General features: G+C 44.6%; 1 protein-coding gene across 8 annotated transcripts in view; it reads left to right on the forward strand.

The window, feature by feature from the left end:
• The window catches only part of Antp (homeotic protein antennapedia), a 210054-nt gene that overhangs the window by 190543 nt on the left and 7269 nt on the right, over nt 1-12242 (forward strand). The window lies entirely within an intron of this gene.

The following is a 12242-nucleotide window of genomic DNA, read 5'->3' on the forward strand; positions in this document are numbered from 1 at the left end:
TCTCTTTTTCTGTTCTCTTTTAACTGTACCTCGATTAATTGGGCGAACGGATTTATGGACTGGACACCATAAGCTGGATGAACGAACTTCGCGTGGATCCTGGACCACGTGGGCGTGTTTGTTTGTCCTGGAGCACTCGTATTTTATGTTCTTCCGGGTTTTCGAATTTCGGGGTTGGTCTTGAGTGGTTGCTGGAGATGTTAGAGTATTTATTGTTCCCTAGTTTTGCTTAATTGCGCTATTATGCACTCTGGATTGAAGATTGAGGAACGGCCATTTTGTGTGTCGAGAGGCGAAAGAAAAATATTTTAAATATCGACGTACCCACCTGTCATTCGATTTAGACTCGTAAAGAAATAATGAATGTTTGTAAAACTTATGAAAGTTAGGAAATGTATATTTTATTCCTGCTTGAAAAAATATTTTCATTTTCAACGTCCTCTTTTAACCATTTCTTTATCAGGCTCGTTCTTCCTAGAGTTTCATCAAGATTCTAAAATAGTGATCATTTTGACGGAATCTTTTCGATGGAATATTTCATAGTGGTGGAAGGTACAACTAGATCCTAATTGTTGCGAAATTCCTTGTGCATATATTCTGGAATGCAACCAAGATATCGCAGCGATGGCGTTCTGAAAGAAAATTCCTTCGCGCCATGTGGCAGGCGAACGATTTGAACCTGTGTGCGCGAGTTGGCGCGGATTAGGGTGCGGTTATGCTGGATGCAACATGAACATACCTGTCCTACAATTATACTTTAGTACAATTACGTATCATATTACTAATTACCGTTTAGTAGTATACGATATTTCCTCAACTACAATCGTGTTGGTATTGATTGTAGCAGTTGTGCAACTTGTTCACAATTTCATAAAAGATAAACATATGTGCCATCCAATGAGCAGAGCAACAAAATAGAATTTTATTTAATGAAAATTATTATCGTAGATATTTATTGGACTCTGTTCGAAATCTTCGACACGACTCGATGCTGTAGTCCCAGGAGATAAAACCCCATTGGAATAAGCAAGACGATCATGCATAGCGGTTTTAAATGACATTGCTAAAACTAACTGGCACGCGTTGTCTTCTAAAAATAACAATATTATTACCGTACACGCTTGAATCAAAAAATGTATTCGCCCATTTTTCACGGGAAAGATTTTTCCAATTTTAATAACTTTAGAACAAAATATTGTACATGAAACCGGTCATTTGAGGTTTAGTGTTGAAAATCGTCCGGAGCATAACCGCGCCCTTAAGTCCGAGAATTCCATCTCGAAATCCGTTCGGTCCTGGACTAGACTTCACGAGATTGGTGTCCGTAACGATGGCGGCCTCGTGAGATATTCAAAAAGAGGATGGAGGTCCCAGAGGTCCAGGAAAGGAGGAGCGTCGAGGAAACGACGTGGGAGCGAACGAGAGCAAACGGTAGAGAGAGCGAGAGAGAGAGAGAGAGAGATTGGGGTAGCGTGGGAGGGGAGAGAGAAGGAAGGGTGGAAAGAGAGGAGAAAAGAGAGGAAGTCGTGTGGCCGTGGTAGGCGGAGGGCGTAGGGACGGATGACGATGATGGATGGGTCCACGGAAATCCTATGTCCGTTTGCTTTTTGGGCCGCCGCCATCAACTCCTCGGACAACCATGGACGATACGGGCGGCGGCTATGGGATGTGGGTCTCTCTCCGACTAGCCCAGTATAAATTAAACCCCTGAAATTGGGGGAAACTCGGGTGAAAGCGAGAACACTCCCGGGACTTCGTTACGTGAACAGATTAGGCATTTCCGAAACCACAAAAAAAAGCAGGGATCGCTGGGAAAGCTCGAAACATAGGAAGATCATGGGAACGATCTTGGTCCTGGTCCGAGACGTTCCAACTTCGAGACGCGGTAACCCGAAAAGTCCCATGAAATTCAATCTCTATGCATTTTTAATCTCTTCTCTGGAATTTTTAGAATGTTCACTATTATACAGCCTGTTTTTATAGGCTTCGTTAGCACTTCTCCGTTAGAACTGCCTCGTACGTGTTCGGATAAAAATGGCGCAGGTTCGGTTCACTGTACTTGAGAAAGTCGTAATCCGAACTGCAGAAGGATCTTGTAGCATCCGAAGATTGAAACATCCGAATCGTCAGTTGCCCAAGAAGTCGGTAAAACTTAGTCCAAGGTGAATTCACACTGCCGCCTCTTCATCACCGTCAAACGCAGCGATAGCGCGTCGAGCGTACGCCGGGGCCATAATTTAAGGCGCTCACGTTGTCCCCCAGTTTAATCAGCAATTGCAGGAGGGTTCTCCGAAAGGGGAGGCACAGGTGTAAATGAAAAGGGAGGACCGCGGACAAAGTAGGACATCGGATAAGCCGAGTGATATCCCCGGTACAAATGCGTACGTCGCGCGGGGCCATTCTCACCGCTCATTATCTCGCCGAGTTTCTAGCGGTCCTCTCAGACTCTCAGCCTCCTTGTCCGGCTGTCTGCTTCGTCTGGAGTTCCCGGCAAAAAAAAAAGAAAAAGAAACGCACACACACACACACTCACACGGGCCGGGAACGAGAGGAAAGAAGGGACCTTCTATCAGATACTCTGGCTGTTCGCCTCCGTTGGGGGCTTCTCTCTATGACTGTCTTGACGTTCTTCTTGCCCTCTCTCCCCCCCTTGCGTCTCTCGGCGGCGACTTCTGTTGAATTCCTTTTTCCGTCGTCCTCCACACTTCGGCCCAGGTGGCTGTTCCACGCTTAGGACACATCCACTTGGCCGTCCCGTCGTCGTCTGCGCAAACTATACGGTTCCACGGCGACGAGAATAATCGCGGCCAGCTGCTACGCTCTCTACGCGAACCGAACGAAAGACGAGGTTCCGATCGGTTCAACGACTCGGTTTCCTCGCATTCTTCCGTGTGTCTAACCGTGGCTGACGATGACTCGTCGCTTCTGCCGATCATTGATGGCGATTTAATTCGAGGAACTAGTCTGGAGGAAGCTGAACGGCCACGCGGATTCTTCCGACGCTCTCTTTGAACGCTAATGTCTCTGGCTGTTGCGGAAATGGGTTTTGGAATGTCTGTCCTGGAGGCATCGGTGAAGGTACACGATCGGTTCGGCTCTCCCCCATTGTGGGAGCTGAGTCTAGTTTGATCCACAGTATCAGAATAATTATTCGACTCTTCGTGGTTGACTTAACCCCGTAAGACTCGCGATGGGGATTTCTAACAGAATCTAATAAATCTATTTTAACACCAGGTTTACGGGACCCGTCAAAATGACGGGTTCTAATATTTTTAATTTACGATTATTGAGATTGTGAAGATCCAGCTGCGTGGAATTACTCGACAAACTTATTTCCTTAGGTATATATTATTTAAAAAATGGCTGGAAACTTGGATAGACACATTCTTCTTATTTTTATAAAGTAATGTAAAATACTCACTTGTAATGCTCCGTAAACCTAGTGTTAATTCCCTTTGAGGCGAAATAAAATTCTATTTTGTTGCTGTCGATATAACTGGCATAAATACAGAGCCACACAATAAAAATTCCGGATAATGAAAATCCCATCAACTCTGGATCCAAAAAATCCGGAGACGTCTCTTGCCACGTCCCCGAAAAAGTAATCAACCCGCGGTCCATATTTCCTCCGAGGCATTCCTCAGCTAAACGGATTACCCTAATCCACCGGTCGGGCAATTTTTTCCGATCAAAGATTCAGGAAGTCTCCCCCAGCATGCGAGAGCGCGACCCTCTCTTCGCGGGTCCGCATAAACAACCGCCGAAATTCCTGAACGAAGGCTATCTCGTCCGCTTGGTCCGACTTCGTTCTTCTGGTAAAAACGAGGGCTGTCCCCGCCGAGAGGAAAGTTCACCGAAAGGCAAACGTGACGCGAGTCAGTCAGCCTAGGACGGAAGCAGAAAAAGCGAGACGGATAGCCTACTCGAAAATATATGGCGGTTTGGATGGGGAACTGGAGGAAGTTTCGATCACGTGTTCGGGATTAAAGGGATGCCAACGGAGATGGCTCGAGGTGGTTGGCATTCTGCGTCCTGTGTAGTCTTCTGGTTCGACAGGTGTTGGAGTGATCGGCGATTATGTTAGCAGCTTTTCGCAATTTTAATCGAAGCTGTTTTGACTCGAGAATCAACACATATTTTTGACCTGGAATATCTCCATTGTTCGTGATTTACAACACCGAAATTTTTGGCAGGTTCTTAGATGCAAGCATAGTAGTGTAAAAATTGTTTTAAATAATAGTATGGCAATTTTTAGTGGCGCTTCGGACTAGGTATTCTAGGACCAATAGTTGACTATGTTTACCGTAACGTATTTTTGCTTCATTTTATGAGAATGGAAGTCAGGCGAAGGAGGAGAAGTGTGTCTTTCCTGTTTTGGAAATGTGTGAATTTGTAAATTTTTAAATATTAATAGGTCGGGATGGAGTCCTAGCGTCCTTGACATATAAGAGATTCGAGGCTTTCACACCCTGTAAGTGTTCATACAGTTTCCATTCATATTTTTCAAACGGTTTGTAATCATTCATCAGCAAGCATTCTTCATCAGGCGTGGGAAGACCCATATCTACTGTGGTATAGTACTACGAAAACATGCTGTATTGTAGTACACAGAGTGTTCAATCCCTGATGAAGCTATTTAGCAATGTTCGCGAAACAATGGGAAAATAATTCTAAAAAGACAAGGCCTACACCTGGAAGACTCAGAACTGAGTCCTTGACGTATGTTGTCAAGGCCATCTTATTGAGCAACCTCTTCAAGGTTTTAACTGTCATTTATTATACCTTAACAAGTTTTTAACAAATGGGGATATTGCTGTTTGCTTAACCATATTGATTTCTCGTTTAAACAACGAATTTATTTAAAAAGTGCGACAAAGCAGTCAGAGTGGAGACGTGACTCTCAACTGCATAATTACTAGACTGTAGATTAACAAAAATTAAACGGGACGCTGTGTAAAACAGCAGAAAGATTATTACACTACTAAAAATTATTATATCTTTATTCAAAATATTTGTTACGTTATCAAAATTTGTGTTTTCTAAATTACTGAACATTTTATAGTATTGTATGCAATTCGGCCAGTTTCGTATGAATAAAATGAGCAAAATTGTATAAAATGGAACAATTGTAGGTTGGAAGAAAAATTTGGTTTTGGAATTAAAATAGCTTCGGGTGCAAATCAACGCACAACGGAATGTTTATTTCTCGCGAAGCTCCGCGTTCTAATAATTACGGAATAATCGTGCCTTTGTTGGTGACCGTTGAGCAGCGATGGCAGCCCAGCAGACCCATCGGAAACACCTGAATCCTCGAAATATCCATCGCAGACGTTCTCCGGGGCGGTTCACCGGATTCCTCGCGATTAATCTGAACCTCTGTCAGCAGCATCGGCCGGTCATATAATCCGACGGGTCTGTGTGGCCCCGGAGGAGGTTGAGAGGCTGAAGAGGATGAGAAAGGAAGACGGAGGAGGATGCAGAGAGGGTAGAGACCGATAAAATTAATGGGATATCTAGGGTATCTAATCGAAGAGCGTTTCAAGGCCTGGCCTTAAGGTGCCCACGTAAAGCTTAGCTTAATTGGGCAGCGAGTGGTGGCCGCGCCTTATTAGCGGGTTACAACATCCGGCTGGCTAGCTAGCCAGCTAGCTAGTTCGTCTGAAAAGAGTCCTGCGCGCGTGTATCCTGCGGCAGCTCTGAAAGGAGACCAAGCTCGGCTCTCGAGGAGAAGCGGAGAAGCGGAGCAACTAGCCTATAATAAGCCAGTACGGTTGTGTACGTTCTGTTCTGTTCTGTTCTGTTCCGTTCCGTTCCGTTCCGTTCCGTTCCTTCATGCTGCGCCAGTGAAGGCAGACCCATAAATCTCTCGGGCATACTCCAGGGGACATTTGATCCTTGCGTAACCCAACGCCGTTAATTTATTGCCCCGCGTTTAAAGTCACCTCCGTCCGCGAGAGAGCAACGCCGCCATCAGAACACGCCGGTTCAGCAGAAACCGAGAGGGTACCTACGGGCCCAGGTTTTCTTGTTATCGACCTATTTAACACCCTAACTCATCCCCGCAGTCGTAGATAATAAGGGTTCAGCTTTCACTATCGTAACATGCTCGGAAATTGGTACACTCTTCGATGGGTCAGCTTTAGGTGACTTAGGAGATTTTTGTTTCACGTAGAGGTTGGTATTTACGTGAATTAGGATATCTATGGAAAATAGAATTTTCCTATCTGAATTGCGACAAACTGCAGTGAAATGGAAATTTTATTTTCTTTCTTAATATGTTTAACCCTTATTTTAACTCCAAGACGGAACATTTCTTCCAACCTAGAATATTTCTCTTCTATATATTTTTTTATGCATACGAAAATGGTGGAAATAAAAAAATTTAGTAATGTAAAAAATATTTTGAATAATGATATAGCAATTTTTAGTGACACCTTATAGTCGCCATTCGAGTGCTGAGTGTTAATAGGTTGAACATAATGTAACAGTATTTTTAAATTCTGAAAATGTGTTTACTGTTTCACATGTGATATATTTCTGTCGCGTTTAAAACCAGTAGTTTAATTATCGTGCTTTGAGAAGATTGCAATCGGAGCAGAGAAGGATGGTTTAAAGTAAAATTGGTCGCATTAATATAGCGGCGTCTGAGATTGCGATTCTGTGCTAAAGTGCTAGTTTAATGCTAGTTAACGAGTACCACGCCAATGACCATAAAAGTTACACAAAATCAAAACGAGTTATCCAATAATACCAGAGTCGGAAAAAACAAAGTTTATCATAACAATAATTTCGGTAAAATTCTCGTACCTCGTAGACTTTAATAAAATTTGGTTTACGTAATAGATTGAACTAAAAATTGATTTTTAAGTTTAGTAAAAAAAAATTGTTACACATGACCGACGTGGCGCTCGGACCTTTTTTCGATGAGAAACACAAAGAATATTGAAAATTGTGAGCGATCCTAATTTTTTGGCCAGGGGCTGTAAATCCTGGTCGACTCGTTGAGCTCACCGGACCGCGCGAGCCTAATAACGGGGCTCGCCAGCGGTACCAGCTCCACCTAATCACCACCGGCAACGTTGTCCCAGCTGTCCCAGTGTTCCACTCGCTCCGATCAACGTGGAAAAAGAAAATCTCACACCCTCGTCCCTAGCACGGCGCGCCCGTGTTTCCCACGACGTGCTCGCACGATGAAAACGCCATGAAATTCTTCGTGCCGGTAAGGCTGTGCACCGTGGTGATTAATTTGCCGGAGATCACGCGCGCGGATAACGCTTTCGCACCGTCTCAAGGACTCTCTCGTTGCGAGCCTAGGATCGAAACTAATATTGTTACCTCGGCGCCTACCTTACCGAAAAAATAGACCCAGTAATTCATTGCCGAGTCGAGCGAACTTTGCTCGAAACGCTCGACAGCTCGAGGTATACTTATGCTCGCTGATAAGTCCGTTTTCCGATTGCTTGGCGTGCATCCCTGAAACTTCTCGCCCATTCTGCAATTGATTAGCACCTAAGCTGCTTCAGCTGAGAAAAACCTAAAGAATAATTATAAAATAAGTTGCTAGATTGTGTTACCGAAACTTAACTATCTGTCCACAATTAAAAATAGATTTTTTCAATCCATTTCTGACGTTGCTGCATCAGTTCCAAGACACAGAAGTCAAAGAGACATTTTTATCTTTAATAACCTTAATAAATTGGGGACCAGATTGGTGCTATTTTTAAATTCTTTTATTCTCTGTCTTGTTTTTATGATAAATGGTACCCATTAATTTTTGTCGTATGCATAAAATGCAAGAACCACTTACTGCAACCACGATTTAAACAGAAGCCTAACACCTCTAGGAACATTCCTGCCGGAAGAGAAATGATTAAATATCGTAGAATTCATTACCGTATCTTTCTCCGTAAGTGTCAGAGTAAGTACACAATCTGCTAATAGCCCATTTCCGCGGACATGCCAATTACATTCGCAACAAGCTCGTCCACCTAAATCGAACTGTTCAGTGTCTAATCCGTTCTCCGTCAATGCGGTCGATCGGTAGCGTTGTACATTCAACCGGAGAGGATATTGCCAATATCGGCAAGCCAGTTATTAGGGTAATAGTCGTTCGCAACGAAGTTATGCTTTCTTAGCGCCCAAGGTGTCCGCTCGTCGTTTTATCAGGCGGATTCCGTGTCAGGAAAATTGATCGAGCCCGTTTGATCCGCGGAATTTGGAGCGGTTTCGTAGTTGCGACCGTGTTCCCGTCGAGGCGGCCTAACGAGCTTATGCTCTAAAACCGGCGTATTCTTCCGATATTATCTCCGTTCTCCGTAGGACAAACGAAGTTTAATAGGAAGCGGTCCGAGTACCGGGAATCAGTCAACGACCGCTTTTAACTTGGCGGTGGCATGATACGTGTTTGTTGCTTTGCCACTTTGACCACAGTTGACTTGGGCCAATTACTTGGACTGTCCACCGTTCTTCTATCCCGGGTAACACGGGTACACGTAAATCCTTCGTTTGCCGGTCCCTGGCAATTAGGTAATAAGCCTGTTATCGATAAAGAGGCGTGAACTAATCGGCGCGCGGGCCTGGTTCTCGAGCGTGACTCCCGGCCATTTCATTATTCCTTGAACGCTTTGATGATCTTCTGGGTTAGAATGTAGACCATCGGCCAGAGAAGCCACCTTCATTAACCGTCTGACGAATGAACATTAATAAGTCGCCCAGACGACGACGACGACGACGACGAAGACGACACTGCAACAGCAGCAGCCATCGCCATCAGCCGCGCGCGAGAGAGAGACTCTCGGTCAGGCCTCTTTGATGAAACTTTGCGGGTGTCTATGTTTATCCCGAGGGTCCTTTGATTGGCTGACTAGAACTCCAACTTCGCGGGAAACCTGGCCCGGACCTATTTCGGGCCGGATTGATCGCGGCCTGTTACTCAAATTGACGCGCACTTAGTGAACGATCAATATTATCGGGGGAGATTCGTGGAGCTTCCGAGATGCGTACAGATTGCCGCGATTATTTATTTCGATGCACTGGGTGCAGGTCGACGATGCTTGCCGAGGACCTCGGGACTGCTGTGGGATTGGTAGAAAATGGTCGTGCACGAAAATACCCGGCAGTGTCTAAAAAATTTGCTAAAATACACAGGTGAAGAGAACCTCATTGAAAGTCACTTTGTTGAGATTGGTCGAGAAAAATGTGGATTTGCATAAGCACTCTGCACTCTGGAAGCCACAGACGCATCATCCTAGGCTAAAGCGTTATCCTTGTTCAAAGCATCTGTTTAGTCCATGGTGTCATAATTGTTCAAAGCATCGTCCTGGTGCAAGATATGATCCTAGTTCAAAGCATCATCCTAGTCCAAACCATCATTCTAATCTAAAGCTTCATCACAGTCAAAAGCATCCTCCTAGTCCAAGGCATCAGGCTAGTCCAGGGCATCGTCCTAGTCAAAAAGCATCCTCCTAGTCCCAAGCATCAGGCTAGTCCAGGGCATCATCCTAGTCCATATTGTCATTCTAATCCAAGGCATCATCCTAGTCAAAAAGCATCCTCCTAGTCCAAGGCATCAGGCTAGTGCAAGGCCTGGAGTATGAGGTCCGAGGGAGCTAGAACAAAATGGTTAAAAGTTATAAGTAAGGAGGCTAGAGATTGGTATGTTGTTAATTTGAGACCGTAGCCTTAGGGAGGGTACAAGAGGGCATCTTCCCAGAGTCGTTCTCTCTCGGACCTCTCGGTCCAGTCTCGAAGGGACGGGAGGGAACCCTCCGAGAAACGGTCTCTCTCTCCTCTCTCTCCTCTCTCCTTGAAGGAGAGTCGCCATCCGTCTTCATCGGCCGACAGCGCGACGGGCGGCGTTTGCCTCGAATGCTCACCAAGGAGTTTTCTTCTTCTTCTTCTTCTTCTTCATCTTCTTCTCCTCCTTCTCTCCAGGCTCCCCTCTTCTTTTTTCCCTCCCTCGTACCACGAATATTCTCGTTTTGCCCTCTTGCGCTCGTGTGGCAACAGCCAGCCTAACCCTTTGAGATTATGCCTGCGCGAGACAGTATGAAGGCTCGCACCGACGCAGGCTACCTCGAAGACCCGTCCTAGCTTGTTCTCTTTCTCTTCCCCTTCGTACATGCACACGGCCTCTCCCTTTCCCTTGCTCCCTTCTCGAGCACAATTAATATTCTTGTTCGGGATTCGTGTACCGCCACACCGAGCGGAGATCATGTCACGGATATCTGTTAGGTATCTATCATACGCGGAACTGCGCCCACGAAACCGGTGAGCTTTGTCTTCCAGGCTGTTTCGTCTTGGCGTAGGAAAAATTCCAATGTTTAGACGCAGGTTGCTGTGTAATAGGCGATCACTGAATGAGTTGTCCAAACGGATTAATTGCCTTTTGAGTTTCCTCGTGTTTTATTGCTGAAGTGCTTGATCGATGTGAGCACTTTCTCCGTTTAATAGTTTTCCCGATGATTAGGCAAGAATTGATTTTTTAAAATTAATGTACACTATTTTGTCAATTTTCTCTAATTTTGATTGATTCCGCTAATTCTCTCATACGAGGAGCACATACGTTTATTCGCGGTTTCAAGGAAACGGATTGTCGAGACACGCGCGATTGATCGCAGAAGTTGGCTCGAGTTGATGCATTAAGATACTCGGTTGAAGGTTCGCGAATGGTACAAGAGAACTCCATTTATGCAAACGAAGCTTTCTTCGCCGTTATCGGAAGTAGTGTCAGCCACTTCTGTTATGTCAGTGACGGTTGCTGGCCCGTGGTCAGACAAATGACTTTATGCTGCTCTTTGGAATTCTTTATCTCTCTCGCATTTTTATTAGTTGCCCAATTCTTTCGCCAGGCCTAAAGTTTGTCTCGGAGTTCCGTTAGAACCTATAGACACATTCTGCAGTTTTTAATTCTTAGTTTTTTTTAAATTGATTGTTTTTAGAGGAATGTGGTTGCAATTTGCCTTGGAATGCAACCTGTGGTTCTACAATGTTGCTAAAAGTTTTCCAGCCACTCTGTGCGCGTTATCAAGAGAGTCGAACTTATAAATCGTGCTCGTTTATCCAAGCAGACAGACCCGAGGATCAAGGTCAAGCTGCCCCATTCATCCTCTTTAAGTATTCCACTAGACCGTTGAACCGCTAACAAACGTGCTGGGGGATGTTTCTATCAAATGCAATTATAAGGTGCACGACGAAACATAAAATAAAATTTAATATTCCCTTTGGGAATGCACTCTACGTAAAACTGTATTCTTAAGAACGTGAAGTTCGGGAGAATGCAAAAAAGAATGGTCCACCTTGAAATCTCCATGCCGGTCACCTGTTGGAATGATGCAGAACCTGGTATGCCAAGAGACCATAACAAAGAAAAAGTAAAAAAAATTTTTAGCAAAATGTTGCTCGAAGCTGATAGTCCACCTTGAAGTCACAATATTAGTCACCTGTCTGAACGATTAAGACCTTGGTACCCCACGAAACTGTAACGTACGGAAGGTCCTAATTTTTTAGCTAGATGTTGCTCTAAGATGATGGTCTCCCTAGTACTCGCCTGCTTGAATGATTTAGATCCTGCCCCCCCCCCCCCCAAAAAAGTATATAACACCGAATGGGTAAACAAATTTCTAACAAGATGTTGCTCGAAGCTGATAGTCCACCTTGAAGTCACAATATTAGTCACCTGTGTGAACGATTAAGACCTTGGTACCCCACGAAACTATAACGTACGGAGGGTCCTAATTTTTGAGCTAGATGTTGCTCTAAGATGATGGTCTCCCTAGTACTCGCCTGCTTGAATGATTTAGATCCTGCTCCCCCAAAAGTATATAACACCGAATGGGTAAACAAATTTCTAACAAGATGTTGCTCGAAGCTGATAGTGCACCTTGAAGTCACAATATTGGTCACCTGTCTGAACGATTAAGACCTTGGTACCCCACGAAACTATAACGTACGGAGGGTCCTAATTTTTGAGCTACATGTTGCTCTAAGATTATGGTCCCCCTAGTACTCGCCTGCTTGAATGATTTAGATCCTGCTCCCCCAAAAGTATATAACACCGAATGGGTAAACAAATTTCTAATAAGATGTTGCTCGAAGCTGATAGTCCACTTTGAAGTCACAATATTAGTCACCTGTCTGAACGATGAAGACCTTGGTACCCCACGAAACTATAACGTACGGAGGGTCCTAATTTTTGAGCTAGATGTTGCTCTAAGATGATGGTCTCCCTAGTACTCGCCTGC

Source organism: Halictus rubicundus, chromosome 4 (assembly GCF_050948215.1).
Source record: "Halictus rubicundus isolate RS-2024b chromosome 4, iyHalRubi1_principal, whole genome shotgun sequence".
In the NCBI taxonomy this organism is placed as follows: Eukaryota; Metazoa; Arthropoda; class Insecta; order Hymenoptera; family Halictidae; genus Halictus; species Halictus rubicundus.